At 37.3% G+C, this 12545-nt stretch overlaps 1 non-coding gene across 1 annotated transcript; it reads left to right on the top strand.

Moving 5' to 3' along the window:
* Positions 1-11012: 11012 nt before the first annotated feature.
* LOC128293445 (small nucleolar RNA R71) lies at positions 11013-11119 on the top strand. Its single transcript, XR_008283627.1, has one exon. It is a non-coding gene; the product is annotated as a small nucleolar RNA R71 (small nucleolar RNA).
* The last annotated feature ends 1426 nt before the right edge of the window (positions 11120-12545 follow it).

Below are 12545 nucleotides of genomic sequence, written 5' to 3'. Positions count from 1 at the left end.
GAGATCATGTTATAAAGCAAATCAAAATCATGCCCTTTGTATGTGGCTATTGAGCCGAAAATGGTAATGGTTGATAAGTGTCTTGTGTTTGAGTTCTAGTAATGAAAATGAAATATAGATGTGTTATGATTTATTGATATATGTGCATGATTATTCGGATGATAACCGGACTAAGATTCGAAGGCATTTGTGCGAGTTACTATATCCGGGCTAAGTTCCGAAGGCATTTGTGCGAGTTACTATATCCGGGCTAAGTCCCGAAGGCATTTGTGCGAGTTACTATATCCGGGCTAAGTCCCGAAGGCATTTGTGCGAGTTGCTATATCCGGCTAAATCCCGAAGGTACTTGGGTTTGGAAATGAGTGATCTTGCTGTAATAATTTCAATTAATACGCTCATAAAATCCAAACGATAAGGTATGTTTCGTATATGCATCGGAAAGTTGATTCCTTTTAAATAGTATTCGCTCAATTGATTAACAAACTTCCGGCCTTAGTTAGGTTTGATCCCCTGTGTATGAATATACTGGTTGAAGCTTGAAGTAAGTATGATTTTGGGAATATGCGTATATGCAATTATTCATTTAGTCATATGAACACTATACTTTAGTCGTAAATAATTTCATTACCTAAACTTACTAAGCATTAAAATGCTTATTCTGTTGCTTTGATTCTCTGTTTTATAGATTTTGTTCGTCAACTATCGGACTTGGGAGTGTCAAATTCGAAGTCGTCCACACTATCAAAGCCCTTTTGGTACTCTTTTAGTTGAACTTTGATAATGGCATGTATAGGACTGACCTTTGTTGTTAATTAAGTACCTTTTGGTAATGTATATATATTCGGATAGCCATGTGAAAATGGCTTATATATATTTTGAACATAGCATTATAATCATTTTGTATATATGGCTATTGAGTGGTGTGGAAATGCTTGGTAATGATTAGCCATTGGAATGGTTAATCATGACCATATTTGGTGCTAAGTATATCAAATTGCTAGTTGATTCAGGGAAAACTATGAAATAGGTGAAATTTACCTTAAAATAGATGCTGACAGCAGCAGTGATGTGAGTTTGAAAAATCACTAAAAATAGTAGAAATGGAATTAAATAATTAATAAATTATGCAATCTAATCTTGATGAGTCTATTTTTATATGAAAGAAACGAAACGACCATATGAGCCGTATTTTATGAGATGTTTAAGTTTTCGTGAAACAGGGCCAGAGCAATTCTGGATCCCCTAATCTGACTTTGGAAATTCACCATAAATTAACCAGAGATAATTAGAAGTCATACTTTATATGTAAAGATTCCTTTTTGAGTCTAGTTTCATTAGAAACAAATGGCATAAGTATTGAAGCCCTGTACAGGGAGATATCTAAATCGTAATGCATGAAGGTCAGAGTAGTCGAACCCTGAAACAGGGGAGACTTTAACTAATAAACTGTACTAATTGGCCTGACAAAAAATTCTAAAAACAACATTGTAGATGGATATATGAGTGTAGTTTCAGGAAAAATTTACGGAATCGGTTTTTGAATTCTGAAACTCGAGATATGATTTTTAAAGTGACTGTGATGCAGTTAGCCAGCTTGTCTGGAAATTTTAAAATGAACTGTGTAAGTAAATGAATTAAGTTCGTTAACACCTCGTGTTCGACTCCGGCAACGGTCTCGGGTACGGGGTGTTACATGTAGGGTACCTCAAGGGACACACGGCCGTGCAACATAGCCGTGTGTCGCACACGGCTGAGACATACGCCCGTGTCCTTACCCGTGTGGACAAAAATAGGCCATTTGAATAGCCAATTTGCCACCCCAATTTGGGTCACCCTACAAGCAAAGAAACAAGAATAATTACACAACCATTTCAGCTAAAATCCATACCAATCCATACAACATTTATGCCATAACATTATCAATCATTTACATGCTTATAAACTCAACTCAATTGTGCCAAAACAGAAGACCAAATCATATCAAAACATATGGTCTCATAATCTCTAAACTCATGATCAAATCTCATACCAAAACTTACCAAACTAACCATTTCTCTAAGCCATACATGAACACATCAGATAGAACATTTTGCATCACATTTCATATACCAAAATCAAAACATAAACACAACCATATCAAGCTATATCACTTGGCTAAATATAAACATTACAAAACCTATCCAAAATACTTCTAGCCTATACATGCCATACTTTACTATATACATTTTCAAAAGGTACCAAAATGAGATTCGATAGTGTGTTGACGATCCTTGGCCATCCCCGAGCTCACAGTAGCTTCGATATCTATAAGAACAATGCAAACATACATAGAGTAAGCTTTCAAAATCTTAGTAAGCTCGTACCAAAAATCTTTAACAGTTTATAACATGTAAAGCATCAACACCGGGGTGCTTTTTAATTCTCAATTCATCTATCAATTCTATTTCAACACCATTCATATATTTATACCAATTCAATGAACTTCATATGCATAACATCATCTATCACATAGGTATCATATATGCCTGAACCTTATCGTATTTATTCATTTTCATTCTCATCTCTCGTTCAGATATTTTAAGACTTTCCGGAGATTATTCATGCTTTAACATTTGCACACTTAGTGCTTTAATGGTTAGCCGAAGCTAGAATGATTTCTGTACACTTAATGACATTTCAATTAACCGAAGCTATCTCAGTATCGCACACTTAGTGCCTCAGATAGCCGAAGCTATTTTGAATCACACACTTAGTGCCAAATACCATTGATTTATCATCGTATTCAACCATAATCAATTATATATACAATCTATGTATAATCCAAGCATCAAAAAATATATTTGTAACATCATGTTTTACGTACGAACTTACCTCATACTCGGAATTGTCGACTCATACTGTTTATTCTATAATCTTTGATTTCCTCCGGTCTAAGTCTGAATTCCTCTTTTCTTGATCTATATGTATTCAAAATTAATCCTTTTATTCACTAACTCATTCAAACCAATCCATATACACACAATTAGGGCATTTTCCAAACTAACCATCAGATTTTCACATTTCGACACTTTAGTCCCTAAATCACAAAATCAAAAAATACACATAATTTGCGTGTAAACAAGCTTAGCCGAATTCTCCCAGTACTCATACTAGTCCACACATTTCATTTATTTCACATTTTAGTCCCTCAATTTCTCATTTTCACAATTTAGTCCATTTCACTCAAAATCATCAAAAATTCAAAGACAAAACATGTAAACCCAACATCAAACTTTCATTTATCAACAACTAACTTTACAAAGCTCATAATTTCATCAATGGCACATTTCAAAATCATCATCAAAATTAGCAATTGAGGCATGGGTTTGATAGTATACGAAGCAACGATTACAAAAACGTAGAAATGATCAAAAACCAATTAAAACACATTCCTTAATCAATGAAAATTGATCGTGTGATTCGTAACAAGTAATAAATATTTATAATGAAGATCAAACCTAGACTAACTATTATCACGACGAAAAGGCAAGCACACCTAGAATAATAGTATAGAAATGGCAAGACCGGGATATCGTACCCAAGGGAACCAAAAGTACTAGTAATAACTATCTTTTTATTATTTAACCTAGAAATAAAGAGGGGTTGTTTATTAAACTAATTAACTAAACTTATTAACTAATTAAACTAAAGTGAAGAGAAAATTTGGAAAAAGACTTGAAGAAGAGTAATTGATAAAGACGACACCCAAGGAGGAATCCACCTAGAATCCACTTGTTATTTGACTCTGAACTAGGTGATTTATTCACTTGACTTGATCCGTGAGACTCCCTAACCTATATTATTATCTCTTTCAAGACTAATAACGTCTAACTGTTAGTTGAATTAATCGAAATCTCTTTCTTAATTAAAACCCCTAGGGAAGCAGTAAATTGATCTATGGACTCCCATATTAGGTTTCACCCTAATCCGGTAAAATCTCATAACCCTATTTCTAGGCGTTCGATCAACTTCGCTTAATTATGCAAAATCTACTCTTAGACAGGGACTTTTGCTCCTCTACATAAGCACATCAAATCATGAATCAATACCCAGAATATTAACTCAAGCATTAAGAACACATAATTAAGAACAAATCAAGTATTTATCATACAGTTCAGATAATAATAACAAGATCCATCATAGGTTTCAACCCCCTTAGGTGTCTAAGGGGTTTATTTCATAATAAAATAAGAATACATCTCAAAAGTATGAAAATAAAAAAACATAAAGAAAACTCTAAAACCCCTAAAGGAATTCTGAGAGAGATCTTCAGTCTTGGAGTAGCTCCGGCTTTTGGGATGGATCGTCTGGCTTTCTTCAAGTAATTCCCGGCGTGTGGTTCTATACTCCAGAAAAGTTCTGGAGGAGGGGCCCCTCTCTAAGTCATACGTAGGGTGTTTATATAGGCTTTGGATTGGCTTTCTTCCTCCCTAAGTATCCTTTTCCGTGAAAAATACAACTCCTTGAAAAAGGGACACGCCCGTGTGCCACGGCCGTGTGACGTGATTGCCAGGCTGTGTTTGATCCATTAAATTACACACGGCCTTGTGGGTTAATGGATAGGTCGACACCCTCGAAAGACACGGGCATGTGATCTGCCCGTGTGGCAAGGCTCAGGTCGTGTCATCTTCTCGATTTGGTCCGTTTTGTCCCCTTTTTGCTCGTTTTTGGCTCCTTTTGACTCTTGGTGATCTTCTGAGTACAAAACATGAAATAACTGAATTAAGAGCACCAAAATCCACAAATCTAGTAATAAACATCCATAAATATGCTAAGTATTTAAGGTAAAAATATGTATAATTTGGCGTTTATCAAATACCCCCACACTTAAGCATTTGCTTGTGCTCAAGCAAAACTCTCATTTAGTACTAGAATTCCTTCCGTTCAATCACATAATCATTACTGATAATGTTACAAACTATTCCACGGAAAATTATACAGTGAGAATTCAACTATAGGAGCATTAAAAGCCTCAAACAATCTAAATCGAATATTTTGATAATAAAATTATAGGTAATCTCCTTCCTCCAAATAATTAGCTTTAGTCCTAAATATAAAATAGATGACATCCTCACTATTCACTCAAATTACTCAAAATGTTTAAGGTTCAAGATTAAGCACTCGATTGTCTAACATGAGAAGTTATTACCATAGGCTTGCATGAAAATCAAATCTCCACCACTTGTAAATGATATAATACACAAATCAAAAGGTATTTGCATGGTTGTAATGAGGTTTAGGTTACGAGTATGGATACAAGCTGAAAAGAAAAAGGTTAGAATCGAGATAATTTCAATATATTACCCCACTATCAAAAACTTAATTACTGAATCACAAGCAGATATCTCGAACTATATTACATGAGCTCTTTTTTTTTAAAGAACAAATCAAGTCAATACAATATAGAAATCATACTTCATGATTCAGTAACAAAAAATGGTGAACATAGTGAGGTAACAATATTAAATTTAATCTCGATAAAAAAAAAGGTAATTTAAGTAAGAGTATTTCAACAATAATGGGTTAATGGGTTAATGATGAGGGTTAATCAATAAAAAAGGTTAGTAGGCTCAAAGGGGGTTCACTAAGGGTTTAATTATGTGGGAAGGCTTTTTATGGATTAAGTGGGTTAAATCTTAAGTGCCTTTATCATCTCAGTATATCAAATCATACGTGCGATCTCGACATGTATAATCGAAGCAAGTTCTAGAATAACAGTTCAATGTTGACGTACTCAAACCACAAAAGAAGTGAGCAAGAAAGAAAGCTATATGCTCAGAAGGCTCAAAAATCTCACAAAAAAATTTGAGTTTGTGATGTCATTCCTGTATACTTAAGATTTCAAGATAATACCTCAATTTAGGAAAATAGTCTAAAAATTTTAGTTCTCAAAATATCAACTTATCATGCTCGATTCTCTAATGTCCTATAATCAATTAATCATGCATAATTCCTATGGTCTAATTCCTGACATATCAACAATAATTATAGATTACTCAGAATTCATTCGATCAATATTATGAGAAAATCACTTAAGCACAAGACCAAATTCAGGGATTTGAGAATAATGCAAAAAGTTAGGCATCATGTTCATGTTCAACCCCCCACACTTAAGATGTGCATTGCCCTCAATGTACAAAGTTAGAATATTCAGAATAAAGAAAATCATAAGAGGGAAAAAGGTGAAACTCCATGTTTTATGGATGCGGAGCTTGATTCTGAGGCTGGAGTGTTTGGGGAAAGTGGTAGCTGCCATTGTTCTTGGCTAGATGAAGAAATTGGGTCGTTGAACATGGCATTCGTTGGGTATTGTTCCCTATTTGTTTCCTCATTCCGTAAAATATTCCTAGCAGCTTTGCTTGGAAGTCTGTAGAATCATGAAGAGCTTATTAAGAGTTGGTGTGGAAGAGAGCATAGTGGGATTACTTGTTAGAAATACCAGAAAAATGAAGAAAGTAAAATTTACTAATATAGATTTGTCTTTCAAAAAAAAAAAAAAAATTGAAATGAAAATAAAAATAAAAATAAAAATAAAAATAAAAAGATAAGAGGATTCAATGATCCTCGTCAGTGGGGCCCTCAGGTGGTGGCGCTGGAGTGGCAATGTGAAAGTGCTGGCACAGCTGCTGCATCATGGCCTGCATGTCGTCCATCTATTTGTCACGTTGCCGATCTCGCTCGTGAATCATCTCGAACTGTGTAGTGCAATACTGCTCAAAGTGAGTGAGTCGGTCAGAAAGGTGTGTCAATGAAGCAGCCGTATGAACTGGTCGTTCCCTAGGTGGCGTGGTAGAAGGCTCCTCGTGCTGTTGGGGGACATCATCAGGAATGTCCTCAAGATCCTCCTCGTCAATGGCATGAGTGAGACGGTACTGAGGAGGATCGGTCCTATGTCGGCGCTCGATCATCGTCATGTGTAATATAGTCATGATGCCTTATGGGGACATCTGACCTATCAGTGTAAGCGCTGATGACTGGGCCACAGTGTTGAGGAGGCCGAAGTGTCTGGCAAGGCGCGTCACGTAGGGGCCGGTAGAGATTACTCCCTTCCAATGCCGCTCGGTCTGATAGCAAATGACAAAAGCGATGAAATATGCCAAGTCAGTTACGTGTGCATTTGCCATGCACCATAAATAGTAGGCGTCGTGGGTGTTGACGATGCTGGTGCTCTCTCTCCTTCTGAGCAAGGTGTGTGCTAATGTGGCATAGAGATATCGTAGGGAAGGGGCGAGAGCTGAGGCCTTCGAGCGGCTGGGGTCGTAAGTTGAAAAGAGTGGTGCCAAAGCCTTCCAGCACAAGGAGGGAGAAATATGGATATTGCGTGGTAGTGCATTCATGTCCTCCTCCTCCATAAACTCATTGGTGTAAAGTCCCAGAGTGACTCCAAACTCTGGGACACTCATCGTGTGAACTAGACCACTTAATCGGAAGTGAATGGTGCCAGGGTTGTCATTGTTCGTCATCACCACCTGTAAATGAAAAGTAGAGCATAATTCTAAAGTTAGCTCTAAATAAGTGGGTTCGGTAATAGCGAAGAACTGTTCCCATGGGTCTGTGGACAGGAGGGCACAGAGGGCATCAGCTAGCTGGACTTGCTGTATGACAACCTAGTCGATGTAGTGACCTGTAGTGAGGGGTCACGCGCGTAGTATTTGAAGTAGATCCTCTTGCGAAGCTTGCGAAAACTCAAGGAATGGGTGCCAAACTTCTGCTGTAGCACGTGCCGAGGAAGAACCCGGTCCCTGACGTCTCTTTGAGGATGGGACCACGACCTTATTGCCTCTCGATGATGACATAATGTACCTGAAAGTGTATGAGCATTGATATAATACGTCCAAGATGTGTTAACATTTAACGATATCAAGCGAGAAGTGAATAATTTATATGATTATTTAGAAGCACTTACTGGACTCAAAGATGCATCATCAGTTAAGCAAGAATCCTAAAACTAGCATATGCTATTTAGTAGCTTTAATAGTTCAAATGTAGAAAATACTAAAACAAATTACTGAATTATTCAGAACAAATTGGTAACAGTAACAATATCTGTGTAAGGCATATAGAATACAAATGCAGTAATGCAAATTGGAAAAACAAGGTTGAGAAAGTGAACCAAAAGCTGCTGTAGGGTGGCACACGGGTGTGTTGGAGGCGAGCACGGACGTGTGGTGTGGGGATACAACCATGTGGAGGAAAAATAGAGGGGAAAGAGAGGGGAAAGTGAGGATTAATGCAGGGGGAGTGGAGTTTAGGGTGGTTTGGGGGTTGAGGAAGTGAAAATCTAGGAAATGGTGGCCGGAATAGGGATTAGGGAGTGGAGAAGGGGAGATTTTTGATAGGGTTTTGAAAGAAAGAAGAAAATGAACAGTGATTTGCTTATATAGGGGAGGTGTACACGGCCTAGGGCCATACCCGTGTATTCTGAAGGTGAACCCGTGTTTTTCAAATTTTACAATTTAGGTCGTTACTGGCTACTATCCCATGCCCATGTATCTTGGGCGTGTGTGGCACACCGCCATGTCGCACGGTTGTGCCTAGCTTTGTTTGCTTTGCCCACGCCCATATGTTAGGGTACCACACCCGTGTATTGTTGTCCATGGCTTAACGGTACGGGCATGTCTCACGCCCGTGTCAAAGAAACAGAATCGAGCCTTGCCCCTGGCACGCCCGTGTTTTTCTATTCCCACACCCGTGTTCACCTATCAAGTTCACCCACGGCCATGTCGCAAGACTGTGGGGATTTATCGCATCCCGTGTTTTGGGGAAATCATATCTTGCTTCCACACGGCCATATTGCATGGCCGTGTCTCTTCCCCTATTTGGCCACGGCTTTAAGCATGCCCGTGTGCCTGGCTGTGTGTGCTGAAAAACTTTGCAATTCAAAGATAAAGTTAATGATTCAAAGTGTTAAAAATTAAAAATAAAGAAATCAAAATATGTTAGTGCTCAGGTTGCCTCCCGAGAATCACTTATTTATAGTCTAAGCTCGACTTACCTCTCTAGTGAATGGTCAGGGTGGTTCGAGGAGTTTATACTCCTCATTCCTGCTATCAATCTCATCAAAATAGGGTTTTAATCGGGTGTTGTTTACCTTAAAAGTGCCGAAGTTGGGGTGACTTACCTCCACCGTACCAAATGGAAAAATACTGAGTACCGTAAGAGTTATTTCCTCATTCGGTGTGGTAGTGACAATGTGGGGATCTGCAGCATCTAGTAAGACTTTATCACCAACCTTAAGTTGATTAGGAGAGGTATCGGGCTTGTTTTGGCGTAGTTTCAGTTTATCATGTGTTTTTGATTTGTGTGCTCGCCATTCGTCTAGCTCCTCTATCCGTAGCCTTGGTTCTTCATGAATGTGTTCTTTATCATTTCTGAAACATGGCTCGTGAACTTCTTTGAAGCTTAATTTCTGTAAAGTCATATTGTCAGTTTTAATAGATTGGTGTGGACTATTACCTTCAATGTTCGATGTGATGCTAGAATTACGAGCTTAAAGGGTGATCGTTTCGTCTTCCACACGAAGTGTAAGCTCACCTATGCCAACATCAATAATTGTTTTAGCAGTTGCTAAAAAGGGCCTTCCTAAAATCAAAGTGGTGTTATTATCCTCCTCTATGTCTAGAACAACGAAATCAACAGGGAATATGAATTTATCTACTTTCACGAGCTCATCTTCAATAATACCCCTAGGGAATCTTATAGCTTTATCTGCCAATTGAATGCTCATCCTAGTTTGTTTAGGTTTCCCAACACCTAGTTGCTTAAACATTTTGTAAGGCATGACGTTAATACTAGCCCCTAAATAAGCTAATGCATGACTTATATCTAAACTACCAATTAAACAAGGAATTGTAAAAATCCCTGGATCTTTTAATTTGTGGGGTAGCTTATTCTGTAAAATAGCTGAGTAGACTGCATTTAGCTCTACATGCGATGCTTCATCCAACTTCTGCTTATTTACTAAAAGCTCTTTTAAAAATTTCATTGCATTTGGCATCTGCGACAAAGCTTCAATAAACGGTAAATTAATATGTAATTTTTTCAAAAGTTTGAGGAATTTACCAAATTGTTTGTCTGAGCGGTCTTTCCTCGTTGCATTAGGGTATGGGACACGAGGTTTATATTCATCATTCACCGTTTTGTTATTACTTACCTCACTTTTACCTTAGCTCACCACAGTTTTTTGTATCAATTTTGGCTCAGGCGCAATGACTCCTTCCTTATCTTGAGTACTAATTGCGTTGAGGTGTTCCCTTGGGTTAGGTTCAGTATTACTTGGTAAGCTACCTTGTGGTCATTCGGAGATTAGTTTGGATAGCTGGCCTATCTGAGTTTCGAGTCCTTAGATCGATACTTGTTGATTTTTAACTACTATCTCGGTATTTTGGAAACAGGTTTCTGACATTGATATGAATTTTGAGAGCATCTCTTCAAGGTTCGGTTTCTTCTCTTGTTGATAAGGTGGCTGTTGAAAACCCTGAGGATTTTGTGGCTTTTGATTTCCTTGACCACCCCAGGAGAAATTTGGGTGGTTCCTCCAACCTGCATTATAAGTATTACTGTATGGGTTATTTTGAGATCTAAAGTTATTGTTACCCATATAGTTGACTTCTTTCTCTTCGGTTGTGGGATTGAAGGATTGATATTCTGTATACATACCTCCTCCATTTGAGTCACACCTCATTACTAGATGTACCTACGTAGAACCAAGTAAACCATCAATCTTTTTATTGAGAAGTTCTACCTGATTTGACAGGATAGTAACTGAGCCGATGTTATAAATGTCGGCTTTTTTTGTTGGCTTAGTCCTCATGACTTGCCACTGATAGTTATTCAGTGACATTTCTTCAATGAATTCATAAGCCTCTTCAGGTGTTTTGTTGTTGATGGTTCCGCCAACAGCTGCGTCAACCATTTGTCGAGTCGAGGGATTCAAACCATTGTGGAATGTTTGTACTTGAAGCCAAAGTGGTAACCCATAGTGAGGGCACTTTCTCATTAAGTCCTTGTATCTTTCCCATGCATCGTAAAGTGTTTCTAAATCCATCTGTACAAAAGAAGAGATATCATTACGTAATTTATCTGTTTTAGCCGTCGGAAAATATTTTAGTAAAAATTTTTTGGTCATTTGTTCCCAAGTAGTAATTGACCCTCGTGGTAACGAGTTCAACCACTGTTTAGCTTTGTTTCTCAGTGAAAAGGGAAATAACTGAAGATGAATGGCATCATTAGAAATGCCATTGATTTTAAATGTATCGCAAAATTTTAGAAAGTTTGCTAAGTAAGTGTTGGGATCTTCATCCTACAAACCATCAAACTGAACAAACTGCTGTATCATTTGAATTGTGTTAGGTTTCAGTTCAAAAGTATTTGCAGCTACAGCCGGTCTAACTATGCTAGATTCAGTTCCGTTAGAGAAGGTCTAGCATAGTCATACATAGTACGTGGAGTAGGATTTTGATTAGCCGCAATTGCAAGAGGTAGCTGATTGCCTTGGTTTTCAGCCATCTCTTTGGTTTGGGGTTGAGTATCGTCTTCTTGCTCATTCTCTGTGTATCTTAAGCTGCGCCTTATCTCTCTTTGATTTCTACGAATTGTATGATTGATTTCTTTGTCAAAAAGTAATGGTCCCGACGGGTTTCTTCTAGTCATAAACTATAAAAACTTGCCAAGAGAAAGAATAAGTAAATGAATAAATAATAATAAAAAAATTAAATTAAATTGCAAGAAAAATAAATTGCTAAAGTAATAAAAATTGAGCGTTCCTAATATCTTAGTTCCCCGGCAACAGCGCCAAAAACTTGATCGTGTGATTCGTAACAAGTAATAAATATTTATAATGAAGATTAGACCTAAACTAACTATTATCACGACGAAAAGTCAAGTGCACCTATCGAACAATAGTATAGTAATGGCAAGACTGGGATATCATACCCATGGGAACCAAAAGTACTAGTAATAACTATCTTTTTATTATTTAACCTAGAAATAAAGAGGGGTTGTTTATTAAACTAATTAACTAAACTAATTAATTAATTAAACTAAAGTGAAGAGAAAATTTGGAAAAAGACTTGAAGAAAAGTAATTCATAAAGACGACACGCAAGGAGGAATCCACCTAGGTTTCACTTGTTATCTGACTCTGAACCAGACGATTTATTCACTTGACTTGATCCGTAAGACTCCCTAACCTATATTATTATCTCTTTCGAGACTAATAACGTCTAGCCCTCAGTTGAATTAATCGAAATCTCTTTTTTAATTAAAACCCCTAGGGAAGCAGTAAATCGATCTATGGACTCCCATATTAGGTTTCACCGATAAAATCTCATAACCCTATTTCTAGGCGTTCGATCAACTTCGCTTAACTATGCCAAATCTACTCTTAGATAGGGACTTTTGCTCCTCTGCATAAGCACATCAAATCATGAATCAATACCCGGAATATTAAATCAAGCATTAAGAACACATAGTAAAGAACAAATCAAGTATTTATCATACAGTTCA

Source organism: Gossypium arboreum, chromosome 5, assembly GCF_025698485.1.
Source record: "Gossypium arboreum isolate Shixiya-1 chromosome 5, ASM2569848v2, whole genome shotgun sequence".
NCBI lineage: Eukaryota > Viridiplantae > Streptophyta > Magnoliopsida > Malvales > Malvaceae > Gossypium > Gossypium arboreum.
This window is presented reverse-complemented; position numbering and strand designations above follow the sequence as displayed.